The 17,515-nt window shown below is 35.0% G+C and overlaps 1 pseudogene; it reads left to right on the forward strand.

The window, feature by feature from the left end:
- The first annotated feature begins 4,261 nt into the window (after window positions 1-4,261).
- Window positions 4,262-14,322, forward strand: LOC134279746 (protein mono-ADP-ribosyltransferase PARP14-like; annotated as a pseudogene).
- The last annotated feature ends 3,193 nt before the right edge of the window (window positions 14,323-17,515 follow it).

Genomic DNA, 17,515 nt, shown 5'->3' on the forward strand with positions numbered 1-17,515 from the left:
AGTCAGTGATTTGAGCGCCGTGGTCGTTTTTCTCCAATTGACGAAAACCAGTATGCACGCATTTAATAAAACAAACTTTAAAATTATTACAACTTTCTATGTTAAATATAAGCAGATAAAACCCGTTTTGATAACAAAAAATATTGGAAAAGAAATAGTTCACCGACTTTCTTGAAATAATATATTATTTAACTCAGGATCAGAGGCGCTTAGATTTATTTTTATTAAACACATGTATTTCAGAACATAATTTTATTTAACCTAACTGAGGAATTTAAAATAATAAAATACAATATAGGAATGACTAAAATATACATGTTTAATATGTATTTTGCATAATTTTATTGAATATCTACGCCCCCTCTCTCTCTTTCTCTACTAATATTCTCTCATTGTGATTTTCTTTTCTCAATTCTTTCTGTCCGTTAGTAATACAGTCCATGTTTTCGTTCTGTCTATTCATTTTTTTTTCATTTTCCTCGTCCGCTGTGTGTTATTGCGAGTTCATTAATTAGATAACTAGTATTACATGTGTAGGAAGGAGTAACTCTTTACAAGTAGGATTTTGAACCAGATATCGCGTAGGTACGTTCATACTCCCTCGCTCCTGACTTTGTCATGATGATCTAGCCTATGAATATTTCGCAAATATAACTGATTTGATATGGAATATTTTTAAATAAAAGAAAATAAATTTAATTTAATTTAATTTTAATTTAATTTCAAAATGAAATACAAATCCTAAAAATACTTCATAAAATTTATAAAAGTTAAAAGGTCCCTAAAGCATACAATAAATATTTAATTATGTCAATGTATATAAAATCCAAACCGAAAACCGAAGGGGGAAGACTCACTATGGTCATTATGGGGGGAAGTCTCACTATATAGCCATATTTACCCCCAGGGGGAAGACTCACTATATAGCCAGACTTCCGGGGGGAAGTCTCACTATGGCGGAAGTCTCACTATATGACACCGGCCCTAATAGTCAGTTAACCACTCAAATATGAAATAAACTTCATACTCATGTGATAGTGGTTTCTTCCTCCTAATAAAAGATGTTGTAACAATGCAAATTGGAAGCAGAACAATAGGTCAATTTTTGTGATCAGTATCATTAAGAAGCAAGTATTCCTTAGTCGACTGGTCACATCTGCTTTGCTCTTTTCTAGATCAGACAATTGAAAATGTTGATAGACAATTTAATGCAAAAAATGGCCTTACAATTTGTCTTAAAAGTCCGTTAAATGCAACATCGATATTTTTTCTTCATCAATCTCTTGTGGCCTCAATGTAATATTTGAATTAAAGTTATTGCTGAATTTGAGTCAAGCATCATATAAATTCCTTAAATGTAAAAATATCATTTTAACTGTGTTTTGATAGATTTATAGTACATGTTTTTATTAACTAAGGGACCAAATCGGCTGTAACATTATCTTTTTCTTTATGAATAAGCTACAAGTTGGTATATATTTTATTGATTTAGATGATGTTGCTGGATTTCTGAATGATTCAGTAAAAATGAAGTCCTTCCTGTCCTGTGAAATGTGCGGACAAAAGTTTGACTCGGACAAACTACGACCTCTCCTACTACCATGTCTATCTGCAATTTGTATGCGATGTGTACAAAAGCTTTTGGTATCAAACAATACAAATTTCAAATGTACATCATGTCTCTGTGAACATATCTGCAGTGAGAAGGGGAACATAATATTACCTTATGACAGTACTATAGAGGTCGTATTGGAAATGGTTCGTCTGACAAACAGAGAATCTATTTTGATTTGTGAAATGTGCAGAAAAGGCCAAAAAGCAATAAATCGTTGTTTCGATTGTTCCTATTTTATCTGTTTGGACTGCACAAAGTTGCACTCACACTTGAGGCCACTAGAAAATCATTCCATGATTGCGATTGAAAATCTTTTAGTAGGACAAATGGAAAATCTTAGTGTATTCTCATGTGCCATATATTGCCAAATCAAAGGTCATGAGAAAGAATTGTTGAAGATGTTTTGTTGCACAGAAACATGCATGAAAGCAATATGCTTAGTAGTGCTATAAGCAGTCATAAAGATCATATGATTCTTGATTTGGCAAAAGTTGTGAATGAGAAAAGAAGTAAAATAGAGAAAGCCAAAGTCAGTGTACAAACGAGAGAAAAACAATCGTGTGCATCGTTAAAGAAATTGAAGCAAATGGAGGATAGGAACTCTGAGGAGTCTATAAAACTTCAAGAAGAAATCGTAGTGTACTTCGATGAGGCAAAAAAAATCTTAGATCAAAGGGCAATGGAGCTTTGTAATGCTGTTAGAGCTAGACAATCAGAAAAAGAATCAATGTTTAATGAGGAAAAGAAACGACTCAACAAGTTTGTCGATTCGTGCTTACAGACTTGTTACTACGTGAACATTGCAAGAAACGTAAACAACCAGGAATCTTTTATAAATGTTTCCAACTCCATTGGTGTGCGACTAGAAGAGCTTGAATCAAATGCAATGGGAAATCAAATTTCCGTTAGCACAGATATCATAAAGTTTCTTCCAAATCAGTTAGACTTATCCGAAACTACAAAGGGTTGGGGTAAAATCATGGTAACTAAAGCGTGTTCTTCAAAGTCGAAGGCAATCATTACTCCTGTTCTCCAGGAAGTAAAATTTCAGATAACCCTAGTCTCTTCTGGGGGTCAATTAGTAGATGACGAGGAAGTGAAGGTACTCCTAACACAGAAAGGGGAATCCTTAGGGGTTGTTCAGTGTTCATTTGAAAAATCATCTCAAACATATAATGGTAAATGGATTTCACATGTACCCACAGAGATCACATGGAAAGTTACTAGTAATGACATTGAGCTAGAAACTCTCAAAGGGGATTTACAGATCAGAACTTATTCCAGTGAGTATATTTCTTATTTCCGCATGCAGAAATAACGTGATACGTGATTTTAATAGGAAAGGACGTCTTCCTGGAAAAAAATCCGTGTCTATCCTTGCAATTTCATTTACAACATTTATTATTTTAGTTAAAATAATATGATGTAAATAGACAAAGTTTTTATTTTATTTGGATTATGTCTTCCTTAAATGCAGCGTTAGCTGCAAACTGTAGCTCTCTGCTAGAGAAAATTCGAACAGACAAAGCAGATAGCTACAGATCCAAGCGCTGTAAAAACCTTTGATTTTTTGTCGCTACTTTAGGTTTTATTTTTGGTATTTTATGCTTTCTCCGACTTTGAGAATGGTATCCGATAATGAATCATATATTTAACTCTTATTTCTGATTTTTTTTTTCAACGGTCCCAACAGTTATCAAGGGATTTTGAAATGTCGGTTAAAAAGATTTCTATGTTTACATCCAATTCCAAAAACGGCCCTTCTGTGACATGCTGAGCCGCTGAAATGTAAATAAACATTTAGGAATAGGAGTTAAATGTATGGTAAATTATCGGATATCAATTATAAATCTGGGGAAAACATAAAAATAAGAAATAATACCTAAAGTGAGCGACAAAACATCAGCAGCGTAAATCGAAGGTTTTTACAACGCATGGATCTGTAGTTCTCTGCTTTTTCTGTCCGAATTTTCTCAAATAGAAAGCTACAGCTAATGCAGCGTCACATTTTTTCTAGAAGTCTGAAAATCTTTTATTTATGGAATAACTGTCTTATTTTTCGATTTCATGATGTGATCAATCGATTGGTTTGCGTGATGATTTGCATAAACGCCGAAGGCGTTTATGCATAAACTTATCACGCAAGCTAATCGATTGATCATCGTAATGAAATCGAAAAATCTGACAGTTATTCCTTATATTTACATGGTCGTGCCAAGCTACGTGCTACAAGTCCTGCTTCTCTCTACCTATTTGTCCCGCCCTGCACATGATTTTTTTTAATCGCGCCTATTGATGAACCAGTATATTCATGTAGAAATAAAGTACATCAACTGTTTGTAATTTTATCTCGCACAAAAACATTGGAAATGTAAATATTACTGAATAATGGTTGGTTATTTACTGCATTTCTAAGTTAAACTTAATTGAATGTCAATCATTCTAGTGATTTAAAAAAAAAAAAATATTTTACAAGAATTAGCGCACTGTCATAAAATATAAAAATTGTTTAATCGACACTGTATTTTGTCAGCAGGCGAAGGTAAGGATGAACTTAAAGAAGCTAATCCACAAACAGACGACAAAGGGAGGAAACACGGAAGTACTAGTAATTCAGATATGTGACAATACATTATCAACTTTCCTATGAATGAAAGGGATTTCAAAGCATTCATTTACTTTGCAAACCAACACTACTGGTTTAAAAAAGTAGCTAATGTTCAATATACTGATGGTTCCCTAATTTGTGTTGTGTCTGCTGATGAAGGAAATTTCACTGAGAAAAAGTTTTATGAGGAACTAAGATATGTACAAATGATGAACTCTGATGTCATTGCAATAAGGAACAAAGACATTAATATTCATCAGATTATAGGAGAAATAAAACAGAAGCATCCAAATGTCTTTCTTTTATATAGAGAGGACGGCATTGAAATCATATGTTATAGTTATACTGAACTTTTAGAAGTGAGAGGTTTGTTGGATCAGAAATTGTCCGGTAAAGTAACCAGAAGGGTAGGACGTAAGTTTACAAAGACTAAAAAAACAGAAGCATTAGATGCTGTGTTTAGAAGCAGATACAGTACTGATGAAAGTTTTCACACAACATCTAAGTCTGAAAATGACACTAACAGGCTAACAGAGATTGAGTTGAAGACTCCTGAGGGTTTGAAGATAAAGATTTACAAAGAAAGTATTACCCACTTAAATGTGGATTGCATTGTCAATGCTGCAAATGAAAATCTCTGGCATGGTGGAGGAGTTGCTGCTGCGATATCAGAAGCTGCAGGTTATGCATTTGATGAAGAAAGCAAGAACTATATAAGGAGGCATGGCCCTATACCAGTAGGTACATGTGCTGTGACATCCGCTGGAAAACTATCCTATAAGTATGTGATTCACACAGTTGGACCAAGATGGAGTGACTATTCTGACAAAGATCGTTGTCTACGTGATCTCTTTGAGTCCGTAGAGGTCACATTTAGAAAGGCAGATGAGTTGGGGATGAAGTCAATTGCATTTCCTCCCATAAGCTCGGGTAAGGGTCTCAAAATTCGAGTAAAATATATAATTTAACCGTTAATTTTTTCTATTTAATTTTCAATATGAATAAATTATGGACTAAAGTTTAACATTGGAAGAATAAAATTTTGAACTCTTAATAATTATATCACATGCAGACATTTATGCAAGCGAAAATCAAAACGGAAAGCTACTACTGGTCACAAGTTGACACACAATGTGAAAACAAAGATGGAGCATAATATTATGACTGAGTTGATTGATTTCTATTTGCTGTTGGGCTGCATGTGGGATCCAACATTGTTGAAAGAAATACAATGTTTCCCGTTGGACTTCTGCGACAAGCACTGACTTTTACAATAAACGGCTTACTTTTTGCATTAGGAAAATATACGGAAGCTCTTTTTCGATATAAATATTTAGCTTACCAATTACTAAAACGATAACAATGTGCCATTTCAATTTCTAGGAAGGTAGCGGCAAAACTCCTGTCTCAACTCCCTTCCTTGAGACTTGCCACGTTTGCCTTCCAAATTTTTTTTTCCTTTTTTATTTAATTTCTTTGGAGAAATGAACGAAAACAAAATACATTATTTTATGAATAAGGTATTTTAAGCAATTGTGTTCTGTCTCCAGTCATATCTTGTATTGGTCATTACCGTTATTGCCCCCTATACCATGGCAGTAACAACTGTTAATTTTCATATCCATGCCTTCATGCATTACGCAGGTTTTAATGTCAAAGTATAACCCGTCAACTTTCAGTGCTTCTCGCAAACGTCCATTAAAAGTAGGATAATTTTTACTCTTTAGCTCACCTGAGCCAAAGGCTCAAGTGAGCTTTTCTGATATAAATTTGTCCGTCGTCTGTCGTTGTTGTCGTTGTCGTTGTCGTCGTTGTTGTTGTCGTTGTAAACTTTTCACATTTTCATCTTCTTCTCAAGAACCACTGGGCCAAACTCAACCAAACTTGCTACAAAGTATCCTTAGGTAAAGGAGATTCAAGTTTGCTCAAAAGAAGGGCCACGCCCTTTTCCAAGGGGAGATAATTATGAATTAGAGAAAAATTAATGGCATTTTTAAAAAATCTTCTTCTCAAGAACCACTGGGCCAGGAAAGATGAAACTCATGTGGAATCATCCTCAGGTAGTGTAGATTCAAATTTGTTCAATTCATGACCCCTGGGGGTAGGGTGGGGCCAACATGGCTAATCAAGGTTTTACATAGGAATACATAGGAAAAATTTTTCAAAATCTTCTTCTCAAGAACCACTGGGTCAGGAAAGATGAAACTCATGTGGAATCATCCTCAGGTAGTGTAGATTCAAGTTTGTTCAAATCACGACCCCCAGGGGTAGGTTGGGGCCAGTATGGCCGATAAAAGTTTTACATAGGAATATATAGGAAAAATCTTTAAAAATCTTCTTCTCAAGATCCATAGGAACAGGAAAGATGAAACTCATGTGGAATCATCCTCAGGTAGTGTACATACAAATTTGTTCAACTCATGATCCCCGGGGCTAGGGTGGGGCCATAATGGCCGTTAAAAGATTTACATAGGAATATGCGGGAAAAATCTTTAACATTTTCTTTTCAAGAACCATTGAGACAGGAAAGATGAAACTCATGTGAAATCATCCTCAGGTAGCGTAGATTCAAGTTTGTTCAAATCATAACCCTAGGGTAGGGTGGGGCCAGTATGGCCGATCAAAGTTTTACATAGGAATATGCAGGAAAAATCTTTAAAAATCTTCTTCTCAAGAACCACTGAGACAGGAAAGACGAAACTCATAAGAAATTATTCTCAGGTAGTGTAGATTCAAGTTTGTTCAAATCATGACCCCCAGGGCTAGAGTGGGGCAAAAATGGCCGACAAAAGTTTTACATAGGTTTATGCAGGGAAACCATTTAACTCTTTACAACTCAATGAATTGTTTTGCAACATACACTGAATCCTCGCATCATAGAAATATTAATTCACAATTTTAATTTTTTGACCTTATATTTTAATTAGAAAATAACTTTTCTTACTTTATGAGATTTAAGCAAGTATAAAATAGTTGGAATTTGGCAATAAATTGAAGATTAAATTAACGTTTTAAAGTGCGTGAAAATGCGTGATTGCGGGGAAACGGTAAATGCGTGATTTTGCGTTAAAAATAGGAAATGGTATGTGCGTTAAAATGCGTGAGTGCGGGGAAGAGGGTTAAAATCTTCTTTGCAAGTACTTCAAAGCCATGATTATTAATATTTATATGGAATCATTTTCAGGTAGTGTAGATTCTAGTTAATTCGTTCAAATCATGATCCCCTGGGGTGTTAAAATTCAAGCCTCCCCCCACCCTCAGTAAACTTCCAGTTCTGATCTGATATGTGCTTTTTCCTAGTCGATGTGCTCAGGTGAGCGCTGTGGCCCCTGGGCCTCTTGTTTATTCTCTATTTTTATTCTAAACAAATGTAAAAATGTATCTTATTTTTTAATTTATAAGTGAAAAGGATTTATAAAAAATCCTTTCAGGTATATTTGGTGTCCCTAGAGATAAGCTTGCAGAGCAATATTACAAAGCAGTCATGACATTCAGCACACGGTATCCCTTTCGGAGTCTCAAAGAAATTCACCTTGTTGACGGTGATCGTTCCCTTGTTAGTGCAATGCAAGCAATATTCCAGCAAGGAGCTTCATCTATTTCATGCATTAATACCACAGTGTCCTCAGAAACGCTAGACATTTGGGAAGGCATTACCACCAGATGACAAAAAAATTTCATCAGCTGACGGAAGTGAATTTAGCAAACATCCAATGGCTGTTGATTCCATTATCAAAATATCAGATAAGCTTACAATCAAAGTTCATCTAGGAAATATTACAGATGTTACAGCAGACATTGTAGTTTGTCCTCAAGATGAATACTGCTCATCAAACGGTCAAGTTGCCAGAGAAATTTTGAAAATGATCCCTTCACAGCCTGAAAGTCCAAGCTCTGGAAGAAAGAAGATTGGACAAATTTTGTTGCAGAAAATTACTGGACATTCCCTATGGAAAATCATTGTTCATGCAGTTACACCAAGATGGACCAAAGACTTCGCAAAAGACCCCATGAACTTCGAAAGAACATTGAATAAAATGATCCAGGAAATTATAAAAACTGCAGATGATTCAAAGTACTACTCCATAGCCGTTCCTGTTTTAGGCGCGGGTAAATACATTTTACTGTCGTTTGTTTTCCTCTTTTAAGGTCACCTATTGCAATCTGTTTTCGTCCATCGTCATGTGTCTTCCTCAATCATGAATGTTTAAACATTTACTTCTCAGACCCCTGCATTAATTTAAACCAAATTTGTTATAGAGCATCGTTTGTAAAAGGAAGACATGAATTGTAAATCCATAGTAAGTGTCCCCTTAGGGGCTGTTTATGGAATTTTTAAAACACTTTTCCTATATAATCCTATATAAAACTTCCCAATGTGGACCAATCCTAATCCAGGGGGTTATGATTTAAACATACTTGAATCTGCAGAGAGAATACGTACATTTTCATATGAACTATTTAGGATTGGATATTCTAGAGAAGAAAATATTCAAAGAAAAATTTCATTCAACATCGTGGCTCGATCTTAACTTCGGTGTCATAATTTGACAAAAGTTGGATCTACACATGATATTAAAACTTAAACACAATTGTCCTCTTTTCTGGTGCTATTTTTCTTGAGAAAAGTTTTATATGAACCTTTCCTTTTTTTTTTTACTTGTAAATATTGTTTTAATTATACCTTTGAAAAAAGTTTTGCTCTCTATTAGAACAATTTTAAATTCCCGTCACCCAACAATACTCTTTGCCAAGTTTTGTTCAAATTTCCTCAGTTCTGAAAAAATGGAACTGTTTAAAGTTTAAGGCGACGCCAACAACGCGACAAACAATGGTCAATTTTGATCAGAAAAGCTTATTTGAGTCTTCGGCACTTCCATGTAAGTAATTAACATTTTAAATCCATGTCTGACTATACAACGTGTTTGAGAATAGTGTCCGAGTCAGCTACATTATAAGTATTAAGTATTCACAGAGTTATCTGAGTTAGAAATCAGAATTAATTATTCAACATTTCACAACCCTTAGTCAAAATTGAATCTATGAAGAAGCAGATTTCTTCTCTTTTACCCCGTACTCGCATGTTTGTCTATTAAATCCGTTTGACACAGCATACGAAATGCAACAATTTTGGCTCTCTAAAAAGACTAAAATCGTTAGCGGCTTAATAGCTGTCACAGTATAAACAGTAGAAATATAACAATTTTTGTCCCGGCTATTACAGGCAGATTGATTGAATATTGTTTAACGTCCCTATCGAAAATTTTTTACTCATATGGAGACGCCACCACTTGTCGACGGAGAGCTGCAAATTTTGTCCTATGCCCGGCAGTAGGGCCATTGAGCATTGGGGGATCTTTTTTGTGCTACCACCTACTGCGACACTGGGCCTCGGTTTATTCTCATCCGAAAGGTATTCCTCTTCCAATCGCTCGACTACTTCACCATCTTTTTTCAAATTTCCTCGTGACCCTGATAATTTTCTGGTGACTCTTTTCTGCCTTGATTGCATCAGTTTGCGTTTCAACATGAACTCTCTTTACTTTCTTCTGACAGCAAACACAGTGTTGTTCATCAAAAGGTGCATTTTGGACATCGGAAACACTGTCGCTAGGTTCCACTACTTCTTCAGTTGTTGTAGGCAAATCTATTGTCACGGTTTCTCGGACGCTAGCATTTCTTCGCTTAACCCCTGGTAAAACTGGAGATGTCTTCTCTCGGTACGTTCTGCCAGCTTCTAAGTCCACTTCCTCAAACAGAAGTTGATCAGGATCCTTCCGCCAATCTTCCTCATCTTCCACACTTTTTGGTGTTTTATTCTGGTCAGTCTTTTGTCGATTTGGGTGTACTCTTTTCACTTTTGTCATCTGTTCCCTGTATATCTCAGTTTTTGTACTATCAAATAAATCGTTTAGATGCTCAGGAACGGTCCCTTTGTCTTCTTCAGAGGTAAATTTATTACCAATGCCTTCTTTTTCAAGCATAAATGTTTCTCTTACTGGGGACGTCAAGCTTATTACTGTGTTCTTACAGCTTGCCTGAGACTGACTAGATATGTTCATAAGTCTGACTGCCAATTTCTCAGATGAATTAACAAGAGATCTGGCCACCACGGCTTTTCCACTATCTTGAAACTTAGCATAGGGTTCAATCAACAAAGATATCTGTGAAAGTTTTGGTATGTCCAACACTTGACCCGGACATACCATTTCGCTTCTGGGAGGAATAGATTTGGTTTCACAAAGACTAACGCGAAATAGAGTTCTAATTCATGTTCTACTCCATGAACATGCATCTTGGTCTTACAAAAGTCGACAAGACATTGGTTTGTTTGTAAGAAATCTAAACCTATAATACCATCTGCTTTGATGTTAGCTATTACTGCCTGTGTTTCAAATTTTTGAGAACCAAGTTTTATGTAGAATACTCCTTTCCCCTGTACATTAAGAGGAGCACCATCAGCACCAACGACTCTTTGTGTAACTGGTGAAAGTCCAGTTTCCCCGGTCTTGTTTATTTTAGCATACAACTGATCTGATAAAATAGTAAGAGTTGCCCCGGTGTCTAACAACAAATTACACCGAGTTCCATTTACCATCGCCTTAATAAACAAACCAGATTCTTGTATGTCTTGGTCAAATTTCAGTGAGGTTGTGCTGGAAACTATTGAACATCTCTTCTTCTGTGAATCTGTATTTTCCTTCAGGCTGGTCGAATTCTTCAAGTCTGTTTTTTGGTATCTTAGATTCATCCTGACTGTTTCTCACAAACCAATCTTTCACCATATGTCCTTTTCTTCCGCAATTATGGCATTTAAAAGGAAACTTGCCTTGCTTGCTTAAAGAACTTGAAGTGGTGAGTGTTTCTTTTGTTGAGACATTAGCAATTTTCTTTTCCACATCTTTTAGGGAAGCCTGTATTTCATCCCTCAATTGCCTTAGTTCTTCCCTGACCATCGAGTCTTGTTGAGCAGTAGGTGATACTTTGTTATTGCTTGTGTTCCTGACATACCCACCGTCTCCTCTTCTCTGGCGCTCTGCTCTACAGAAGGCCTCTACATGTATTTCCACGGCAAGGCGTACTGCATCATTTAATGACTTTGGTCTGATTGCTGAATGCGAAGTTGCATATCAAAATCAGCCAGTGCGTCTACAAATTGATCCTTGGCTATCATCTCCGTAACTTCTCTGGTTGCCGTTGGATAAGCGAGATGTGCCAATCGTCGAATGCTTTCACCAAGTTCTGGCAAAGATTCACTCGGTTTTTGACGTTTTTCTCGAAGGATAGCTCGATAAAGTTCAGTTTGATTTGCAGGTGCGAATCTTGATTCCAATGCGTCACACAGCTCCATATAGGTTCTATATGCACCTGGTCGCATATTACCAAGGACCGTTTGAGTCTGTCCTCTTAAACAGGCTGCAAGGTACAAACTTTTCTGTTGTGAGTTCGATGAGTTGATATCGCTACATGCTTCAAAATGGGCTTTATAATCGATCCATGACCCCGACCCATCATACGTTGCAGGTTTCATTACTGTTTTACCGTATGAATAATCCTTGGGCCGTGCATCTGAAACGTTCTTGCTCAAATCAAGAGTAGGTAGATGTCTGTATACTGGTTGTATAATGGTCACATATTATAAAAGGGAGGGGTTGGTGTCAAATGTCTCTTGGTGAAAACTGGTTGGCTTATTGTACCAAAGCGCCGCAGCTTATTTTCTGTATCCCTATGTAAGGTTCGATCTGATAATTTTCCTTTACTCTTCCTGAGTATAATGATTCTGTATATAATTCGAAAATTATTAAACTATCAGAGGCTTTACCGAGGGCTATATAATTATTTAAATGTGACTAGGTAACTTCACCGCGTATTCTTGGTAAAAGGGTTCCTATTAATATAGAGAATCAGGCGCCTCGATCTTATTAGACCTACTACCTCCTGACTCTCAAATTAATTCCCCTTATACCTTACCGCTGGTGTGCTTATCTATTTCTACCCTAGCCTTACGTTTGTTTGTCGTCGTCTTCTCTGTAACTTCTCCACCGTCTGACTTCAACGCAATTCACCGCATCTGCTAATTGCACTGACTTATATACCCTTGGAACAATCTATTTTCAAGGGGTGTCAGGTCATTCCATTCTATGGGGGGTGCTCTGTACATTTCTCTTACATTTCACTTAATAACATATGTACACATATTGGATTACAGATAGATATATACGTGAATGCCTTCCCCCCCTGTATTTAGCATAAGTTAACCCCATTCCCCTTTCATAATATTGTTATGTTCATGTGTATAATGCACAGTCTATAGGTATATGATGCTATTAATAATGATGGTATGTAGATAATGTAATTAAAAATACTGAATGGAGAAAACTGTGTTGAAAATTGGATGCATAGGCCTACAGATTGTTTTATGGTTTTACCTTTTAATACTTATGCTATTCATCTCACAGGGGTAAACAATTACCAAACACCAATAGAAACGTGCTCGGAATTTTTACAAGGCTGTGAAAGCAACGCGCTCTTTACTGACACATCTCAAAGTTGTTGTTAAAGAGGAGGCTGCCGAGAAAGCATTCTTAGATTAATTGAAGAAGGGGGTTTTCAGGTTGTACCCAAAACATTCTTTGAGGCCCCCCAACCATGGAGCAAAACAATCAAGTCTTCAGACTTGACACAAGAACAGAAAAACTGTTGTGTGTGTCTGGATACACCAACAAATCTAAGACGATTGCGAAAATGTGGCCACATCTTTTGCATAGAATGTATCGAGCAGTATTTTGAGTGCAAGCCAATCTGTCCAAGTTGTGGTCAGATTTATGGGAAAATGAAGGGGGATCAGCCTTTAGGGACAATGTCAATGAGAAAAGGTCATCAAAGATTAGAAGGTTTCAGTGACTGCAATAGCTGTATTATTGTGACATACACATTTCATAGTGGATCTCAGGGGGTAAGATATTTCTTAATTTGTATGTCAACCTTATCTATAGTTTGACACAAATTTCTTAACTAACTTGAATTTTTATTTTTAAAAGATTTAAAAATGATACTTGAGAAGTGAAATATTAATATTCACAGCCTGATCACCCAACCCCTGGTAAATGGTATAAAGGATTAAGTCGCTCTGGTTATCTCCCTAACAATGAGAGAGGACGTCTGGTAGCAAAGTTGCTAAATGTAGCATTCAGCAGACAACTAGTCTTTACCATTGGTCGCTCTAGAACTACAGGTCACGACGGTGTTATTACTTGGAATGATATACACCAAAAAACTAGAGTTGATGGGGGACCTCAAAGGTATTTTTTGTTTGTAATAAGTAATTTGTTTTGAAAATGGGACGCAATACCATACACATATGTTTTATATTTAATATTGAATAATTTTCCATGATAATGAAAAAAGAGTCCTAACTTTAAAAATCTTGGGTTGAATAAGTATTCAATCTTTAAAAAAATGTTTGTTTGTCCTCTCTTGACTAAGGATGTAAATGTTGGGTCCTTATGTAAGTGAGAAAATCTTTTTTGAAAATTTCAAAATATTTGTTGACGCAATAATAGGAATATAAATGGGAAAGTATCGTGTCCTGAAATGTAATAAAAAAAATTTGAGTCGGCCAATTTTTGCCAGTCGATCGGAAGATTGCAAACAAGCAAAGTGTTTTGAACTGTCAGTTGCTAGTATGATCATCAATTTAATTTTTGTTGTTTGTAAGATATTCATTTCAAACATGTAAAATTTCTAAAGATGCCTACATTTTACAAAGATGGGATGCCATATTAACTTTAACAGTGTAATAACTCTAAGCTCTGATCGTGTTATTAATTTTTTTTTACAGGTTTGGTTATCCAGACAGTACCTACCTTGATCGAGTGTTGGAAGAATTGGCAGCAAAGGGAGTGACTCCAGAGTCAGCTGATGATCCGGAGGAATACAAAGAATATTCCAACTTTGTCAAATAAATCTTGAATGAACAAGTGATAAATAGTAAAGCCTGTAATGAAAAAGGATATTAATGTTCAATCATTATAATAATTTTATAGAATTTAATTTTTATGTCTTAGAAAATTTGCTTAATTTTTATAAATTAGAAGAGATTTTTATCATCAAATGAATTTAAAAATTGAAAGAACATGTACATTTGTAAATAAGTTTGAATGCTATTTTTATTTCTGAATTTCTTGTAAAAAAAAAATGGTACACACTTAAATTATTTTTATTTCTGAATTTCTTGTAAAAAAAAAATGGTACACACCTAAATTACCACTATTCTCTTATATCACTTAGTATTTGAATAATCTACATATACTGTAAAATTAAATATTATATTTATATATATATTGGGGTAAAATTTTCGTGGTTTGAGGGGAAAAATTTGGTTCGTTGGATTTGATTTCGTTGGTGAAGTATTGTTGAATAGATATGTATGTTATATTTTACATTTCGTGGTGGACATGAATTAGTGGGTCTCTTCTTACTCTTACCTCGAAACTAACGAAAGATAAACCCGCACGAAAATTGTGATTTCACAGTAAGTGTAAGTAAAGTATATGCTATTAAAAATCATTTCATAGTTTGCCATATGCATTTATTTTGATTGTGAGGTTTTAAGGAATAGTTTGAAATGAAATAGACTTGATATATTTCATAGTAGTCAATACTTCACCCCACTGTCGCACCAGCATTACTTAAAATATTCCATTACTAAAGTGGAACCTGAAATACTGCTGTGTGATTAATTAAAAATAATGTTAATCTGTGCTTGGTTTTTATCTGTTGAATTTTAGGGATGACAAATATAGCTTGATTTATGATACATTTTATACTGAGTTGAGATATTTGGATTTGTCCCATTTTTACGTTTTACGAGTAATTATCATATATTGATAAGCATTCTTTAAAAAGTTATTGAATTATCAAACATGTACATCTACTACCAGAGTATGAGGCAACATATAGCTACATGTATAATTTGTTGAATTGGAGACAAAAATATACTTTCAGTAGACAGTTATATATCATCACTGTAAATTTAACAAGCTATTTCAGAGAATTCGTGTCCCCCGCTTAGGGAAAAAGTCGGATCCCCCTGACGGAATTTGTAGAATTATTAAATGTATACATGTATACTGAAGCAAATAAAATACATGTATGTCAATATAAAGATTTGATTGCTTATTCTTTATTTTGTGAATAGAAGATTCTTTTTATATGGAATATTTATCACACTGTAATGATGATTTTATAACCTCATAAATTTTTCATTTCACATGCTGAATACTATCATTTAGTAAAAAAAAAAGAAAAGTATTTAAAAAAAAAGGATCGGCCGAGATTCGATCCCGGGACCTCTCAAATGTGAAGCGAGAGACATAACATTAGACCATGGAATCGCCTTACATTGCGTCAAGTATATGCAGAACTAAAGTCACATACATGTATATATTCATGTTCGGTATATTCTCAAAATGTTACACAATCCATGGTGTTTGATTTATTTAGCCTTTATTAAACAGTTCTAATAGATGTAATAAGTACATAAAGTCCGCCGAGAACCTGTTTTTTACGCAATAACTCTCCTCATGCCCCTGTGCTAAAAATAGCGACATGTAACACTATAAATACTAATAAAACAAACGGGGCGGGGCACTTTGAGAGGGATGAGCGAGGTCCTAGGGAGTTTTGGTATAAAATTACATTGCATAAGCTCAAAATCTTTTTGAAATATCGCCCGGGAATGATAGTGTTACACACAGAGAGAATGTATAAATTTACGACCCTGAACTTTGACCTTTTGACCTTAAAATCAATAGGGGTCTTCATTAGGCCACAGGGAGTTGTTATGTAAAATTTCATCGCAGTAGCTCAAATGGTTCTAGAGATATCGTGTGGAAACGAAAGTGATATAACAGACAGAATTTGCTTATTTATGACCTTGACCTTTGACCTTTTGACCTCAAAATCAATAGAGGTCTTCCTTAGTCCATAGGGAGTTGCTATGCTAAATTTCATTGCAAAAGCTTAAAGGGTTCTCGAGATATCGTGTGGAAACGAAAGCGTTACAGACAGACAGAAAGACGGACGGACGGACAGACGGACGGACAAACCCAAATTAATATCCCCCAATTTTCAAGCGGGGGACAATAAAGGTATTATTTAGAATTTAATAAAAATACATGTATGTAGCTGTTTTACCATTTAAGATACACAGACAAGAAATATATTAAGATTTATTACTAGTAAGAAAAGCAAGAAAATTACAAAGCTTTTTATTAATTTGCTTTGGTGTTTTACTTTAAGGATCACTAATAACATTTATTAAAAGGGTAGATCTATAAGTCAGTCTCTTATGTATAAACAATAATATTCGTTTCAGGGGATTTCTTTCAGACCTATGGTTTATGGTTTAGGTCAAACTAACAGACAGGCAGACAGACAGACGGATGGACGGACAGAAGCTATAAACCGCCACACTTCGTTTATGGTGGCATAAAAAGTTAATAGAAAGTAATTGTGAATGGATTTGATCGTACGGATTCATGAGGACGATCTTGCACACATAATCAAAAAAATATTGTAAGAAAATTCAAATGCTATCTTGGTCTTAGAAAACATTTAAAGGTGCATAGAAACAGATTTGAAGTTAATATTTTCTATATAATAGTATGACATATATTTTAATAGCATTTCACACAAAAATATATTAAAAAAATCCTATTTCATCTATAAGATTGACACATCCTTGCACTTTCACAAAAATTTATTTTATTCTTAATACTTATGAAAAGTGGCAATCTTGTTGTGTATAAATGAAATCAAAAAATTACTCTGTAACAAAATTTAGATGCTGCTTTGGTCTTAGAAAACATTCAACATTTAGACTCAGATTTTAATTGCACATTTATGTAATAAGAAAATAAAACTCAGAGTGAGGTTTGATCAACTTACCCTTTAGGGAAATAATGAAAACAAAATGTTCACTATCATATTCCCGATATGATTATCACGAAGTTTTAATAAAGAAGTACTGATTATTATTACCAATTCAAACTTAATAATGTTAACGAGATACCTTTATGGTTTTTCTCATTCCCTGAAAAAAGAGAACACGAGCTTCAACAACAGTTATTATTAAAAACAAAGGTCCACAGGCCTCAACTCACGTCTTCGACATAGTGTCCAGAACATTTAGTGTAAAAGATTTATTCCATCTTATAATACATTGTCATGAAATGTTTTGATACCATACATGTAATATGCCCCATTCTAGTTCAATGAGTTCACTGAGG

Source organism: Saccostrea cucullata, unplaced genomic scaffold (assembly GCF_032062105.1).
Source record: "Saccostrea cucullata isolate Sc308-1 unplaced genomic scaffold, CSIRO_AGI_Scuc_v1 ctg5880, whole genome shotgun sequence".
Lineage (NCBI taxonomy): Eukaryota > Metazoa > Mollusca > Bivalvia > Ostreida > Ostreidae > Saccostrea > Saccostrea cuccullata.